We start from the raw sequence: 6,000 nt of genomic DNA on the forward strand, positions 1-6,000 counted from the left end.
ATAGAGCAAATTTATTGCCAAGAGAAGAGGGTGACATGATGAGTTACTCAGTGTTCATCTCCTAGAGTAATCCTGGGCCTGTTTTCTCCTCAGTCTTAGATTTGTTGATTTAATTTAGTGAGTCTGCTTCTTTAGAGATTCTTTACCTCTTCATCTATTGGCAAAAAAAGATTACAGGATAAGCTGCAATTATTTGCATAGGGGTCTTTTTTTGCAAACGTTAATCATGAAAACTATCAGTAAGTCAAAAAGTATTTATTAAGTGTTCACTATGTGCCGGGAGGGGCAGCTAGATGGTATAGTGCATAGAACACTGGGCTTTGAATCAGGAAGACTCATCTTCATGAGTTCAAATCTGGCCTCAGAAACTACTAGTGTGACCCTGGGCAAGTCACTTCACCCTATTTGCTTCAGTTTCCTCATCTACCAAATGAGCTGGAGAAGGAAGTGGCAAATCACTCTAGTACCTTTGCCAAGAAAATGCTAAATGGAGTCACGGGCAGTCAGATGCAACTGAAATAACTGATGAGCAACAGCAATGTGTTTCAGGAACTGCAACGCTGCAGATATAAAGAAAGTTAATTTTTGTCCTAGAACCTACCTTTCTATGAGTTTTAATCATTGTACCCCAATTTTGACATCCCAGGAAATGGCAAAAAAAAGTCATGGCGATGAGATCATTATAATAGAATTGCCTACTTGATTTTGCGACCCCATTTGGAGTTTTCTTAGCAAAGATACTAGAGTGGTTTGCCATTTACTTTTCCAGCTCATTTGACAGAAGAGGAAACTGAGACAAATAGAGTTAAATGACTTGCCCCATTTCACACAGTTATTAAAGTATCTGAAGTTGGATTGGAACTCAGGTCTTAATTCCAGACCTAGCACTCTATCCACTGCGCTAACTTCTAAATAATTAGAATTATTCCAAAAAAGAATGGGCTGCCTTGAGAAGAGGTGAATTTCTCCCCACTGGAGATCCTCAAGCAAAGGCTAAAGGACCATTTGTCAGGAATGTCATAGATGAGGTTCTTATAATAGGCTCAGTTTGGACCAGACAATTCTTCATGAAATTTTACAAACAAAGCTTGAATTCTAAACTCATGTGATTCTTGGCTACCACATCTCTCTACCTGGCAAGTAAGTCAAATATTTGCTGACTAAGGGGCCCTCTGAGTTCCCTTCCTACCCTTAAGATTCCATAATTCTTTTGTCATTGGATTTGCATGTAAAAAATACTTCAATATTTCAAGGATCCAGGGTCCCTCAGTGTGCATAGTCTGTCTACTTGAGCAGATCCCAAATTCTTCAAACTTTAATAAATGATCCTCATGAATTTCTGTGAGTGTGTGTGTGTGTGTGTGTGTGTGTGTGTGTGTGTGTGTGTATGAATTGTTGGTCAGTGTCTAACCTTCTAAAACTGATCTCCAAACTTGGATTGATTGATCCTCCTAGGAGAGACATACAATCTGTTGGTAGGCTACCACTCTGCCTTTCCAGGTAGGCCTAACCTAGGATTTGATCCTAAATGGGATCTTAAAGATCACCTAGTCCAATTTCCTCATTTTATAGGGGAAACAGATCCAAAAAGAGGTGTGGCTTGTTCAAGCTCATCCCACTTATAAATGGCTATGCTGGGATTTCAAACCAGGTCCTCTGAGGTGCCAGAGTTCTCTCCCTTACACACTGTGCCTACCTTGCTTCAACTAGAGTTCATGTTTCACAGGAATTGGCTCCAAAAACCTGTGCCACAATAGGAGAAGGACTTTGGTGGAACTGATAGGAAATGAGATTTTGAAATTTCCTTCAAAGTGATTGAGTTGGGCAGAATTCACAGAAAATATATTTATGTGCATGTCCATGGATGTGTACATGTGTACATAGGTGACCATGTAGATGAGAATCTGACCTATCACTTTTTATAGAATACAAATATCTTTTTACTAAGGATTTTTAGTTCACTTGAATAAAAATTTGACTTTACATTTCTGTTGGTGCTTGAGTCTTAAGCCAAATGCTTTAGCTCAAAGTGTTTTGGCTTTAGACTAAAATCCCTCAGATTCTATCTGCATGGTAGATTAATATGCTTAACCAAATCCCCTGCCCCACAAAATGATTCTATAACTGTAATTGAATGAACTGGTTGTCTAAGCCTCTTCATGAAGAATGATTAGTAGGAAAATTCAAAATCATTTATTTTAGTTAGGAAAACAAGATATTTAATGAAAGATAAAGGATTTTTTTTTCAACTTTGAGAGTTATCTGATTGATTAAATGGATTCATCACTGATTCGGAAATAATATAATCTATCGAAATACTATGCAACTCATGGGGAGAGGAGAAAGAATGATTGAATTCATAGTTTATCCTGTTGATGGAGACTGCCTAACACAGTAGAAAGAACCCTAAGTCCTAGTTTTCCCTTTCTAACTGCGTTACCTTGGACAGTTGACTTCACATCTCAGAGCCTCAGTTTCTTCCTCTTGTAAAATGGTGATGGTGATACTTCCAGGACCCACCTCAACAGGGCTATTGTGAAGATCCATTGAGACAGTGTATGAGTAGCACTTGTAAAAAGAAAAGGATAAATAGATGTCAGATATAATTGACATGCTACTTGTTCTTTTCTGTTTTTCACTAGTCATCAATATTTATTAGTTATTAATTTATTAGTTTTAGTAAAAATAAGCAAGATAAATGATCATGGTAATCACCTTGTTATTTAGTAATACACTCATTATTATAATTGCTCATATTGAAAAGACTATAACTGACTGAAAAACAGTTATATCATTCTCATTTGCACATGACTAGACTCCTCTTAGCCCAGGGTTCATTTATCTTGACACATCTCAGAGAAGGTTTAGAAAGGATCTGCATGATCACCCCTCCCCTCCTCCCCATTCCCCCCCCCCCCATATCATGGTCTCTTATCATGCTCTCCAAAGGTCAGGCAGCTGATTGTATTGGTCTATAACTGCCCTTGGAGAAACAGTAGGCAAATTCCCTATAGACTTAACTTGTATGCCAATTGGAACATGGAATCAGATAATTTTAGAGCTAAATGGTACCTCATTCAACTCCATTTCATAGACAGGGAAATGAGGGGCAGAACCGTTAAATAGCCTGCCCAAGGGCATCTCTAATATGAAGAAAGTTTCAGTACTATTTGGGGATTGGAGATGTAAGCCAAGAGATTCTAACTGACTTTTGCACTAGGTTCTGGATATTACCACAAACTGATCTTTGCTTCTTCATCCATTGTAGGAAATAAAGATAAAATGACAGACTACTTAAGTACCAACATATGTATTTCCTAAAAGTATCCTGTAATAACATTTATTTTTCTAGCTTTACCTTTGAAAGACAATATGGTAGAGTGAATAGACTTCTAGATTTAGAGTATGGAAAACCATGGTCTAAATTCTGACCCTTTGTGACAACTTGCAAGGCATAGGCAGATTGAGGGCTGCCTGTATAGACAGAGTTCCAGCTAGGTAGTGCAGTGCTTAGAGTGTTGGACATAGAATCAGGAAGACCTGAGTTCTGATGGTGTCTCTCTTAGTTGTGTGACTCTGGGAAAGGCCCTTAATATTTCTCAGCCTCTCATCTGTAAGATGAGTGTAATACTAGCACCTACCTTATAGAATTGTTGTGAAGCTCAACTGAGATAACATATAAAGTCCTTTGCAATCTGAAAGCTCTACATGCATTCTGGCTAGTATTATTAAAAATGACAGCACCTACCTCCCAGGATTGCTGTGACAATCAAGAGATAACCTATGTAAAGTACTTTGCAAATCTTAAAGTGTTAGAGAAAAACTAGTTATTATTGCCTATGACATCATAGCCTTAAATACACTGACTTATCTTTTTTTCTCCCCTTTTTAGTGATGCAGCCTATATTTGGGGTCAGCAAAAGCTCAGAGCAGCATGGTATGTAACATAATCTTATGGGAAGCCCATACCATTCCAAATCCCAGTGCTGAGTTTAGAACAGAAAGGAGACCCATAGGAATGAAACAGTAAAGCTCTACGGGTTTTCTTACGTATGCTGATTATTTTGCAGCAAACATTAACTTGTAAATCTAGTACGGAACTGAAAAAGGCAGTTGAGTGATCTTTGATCAGGCAGAAGGCAAGCAATTGTGCCATCCAGGCCTTGCTATGGAGAATGTCCTGGGCAATTCCAAGTCTCTATGAGCCTTGTCACATGCGATGATAGGGAGAGCATCCTGGGCTTGCAAATGCTCAGCACACTTGCAGTTGCCTATATTGTCTTTCAGATGATTGGCAAAAATAAATGAAAAAAGAGAAATTCCATATTCTTAAACCTATTGTGTTCAAATAATAATTTAAACTGATTTGGGGGAGTGGAGGCACAGAAGACTGACAATTCCAGGTGGGGCATGAAGGAGGGCAAAGTAGGGCTGCTGAGAATCAACAGGAAGAAAGGCGAGAGGAAATCTACTCCCTCCCCTGTGTTGCCTCTTCTCCTTTTCATATCCTTTAGAAGATGAAATATTTTCACCAAAAACACACTCAGAATTTCTTCCCATGGGTTTTGTACTTTGAGCCAAGCTACCATTGGAAGGACACAGGGTGGTTTGAAAGAGCAAATAGAATTTTCAATGATTTTGATTCTGAATATATGAGGGTCTCCAGACAGAAGGCAACATATCTAGAGTACATCACCAGAGGGAGTACGAGTCGCTATTTAAAAGGAAGCAAGACTTTCCCTGAACGTCTAAATTGTTTTCTTATGCCATCATAAATAATCATAATAATTATCACTCATATCTCTATAATGCTTTAAGGTTAGCAAAGTGCTATACGTGTTATCTCATTTGACCCATAAAAATCTTGAAAGGTAGGTGCTGTTATTCTCATTTTACAGAGGAGAAAAATGAGGCTTGGAAAGGTTGAGTTACTCAGCCAGGGTCAAAGAACTAGTAAGTATCTAAGGTAGGATTTGAATTCAGGACTTTCTGACACCAAGTCATAAAAAGAGTGAGCCATAGATGAGTTACTAAAATGGTCAAAAGTGAAGAGCTTTGGCTCTTCCTAATGCATAAGGGGAAAAAAACACTGAATTTTTATAAATTTTTAGTTTAGAGAAAGTCAGGAACTGAGGTAAAACTGTGGGACTCAAAGACAAATATTTCCAATACAGTATGTGACTTTTAGTTTAAACAGTGGGAACAAAATGGATTTTTTAGTGCTCTCTATTTGTTTTAGAACATATTTTATCGAGGCTGTTATTTGAGACTCTGAAAAGATAGAGATCTATTTTAACATTTGGAAGCATGTTCTGTTTTCATCTTTACTGGAGTTTTTACTTTACAATGGGCATTAGCAAATGTGGTCCTTAAAATATTCCATCTAATTTTTTATCTTAGCTGATCCCTGGGATTCCATACTTAAAACAGTGACTATTCCTTCATACCTTCCATTAGCAAAGTCAAAAGATCAAAACTAAGGTGTTTCTGCTGCTCTCAGTACAGTACTCAGCTGGGATTGCACTGATTCAAAGTGCAGAAAAAGAGTTTGTTGGGGATAGTATGTTCACAGAGAGGCCAGGATGAGGGTAATTTACAGCTGACTTTGTAGTCAGCCTAGCTCAGATTGGTGTGATTACAGGGACAGTGTGCAGAGGAGGGTGGAGAAAGGAGATATAATGTTAGCTGAGGTAACAGTACTACCATACTGGTCCACCTGCCATTCATCAGCCTTAGATTTGTGATAATCAGGCAAGGGTACCCTGTGGTAATACTCACTTAGTCATTTGACCAGTGAGTGCTCCCTTCCAGGATTTCATGAGGTTTTATGGATTGACAGATTGCTAGGTAGTGTGGTGGATAGAGCTCTGAGCCTGGAGTCAGATTCATCTTCCTGAGTTTAAACATGGCTTCAGATATTTACTAGTTGTATGACCCTGGACAAGTCACTTGTTTGCCTTACCTACCTCATCTGTAAAATGAGCTGGAAAAGGGAATGAG

This window comes from Notamacropus eugenii, chromosome 6, assembly GCF_028372415.1.
Source record: "Notamacropus eugenii isolate mMacEug1 chromosome 6, mMacEug1.pri_v2, whole genome shotgun sequence".
Taxonomy (NCBI): Eukaryota; Metazoa; Chordata; class Mammalia; order Diprotodontia; family Macropodidae; genus Notamacropus; species Notamacropus eugenii.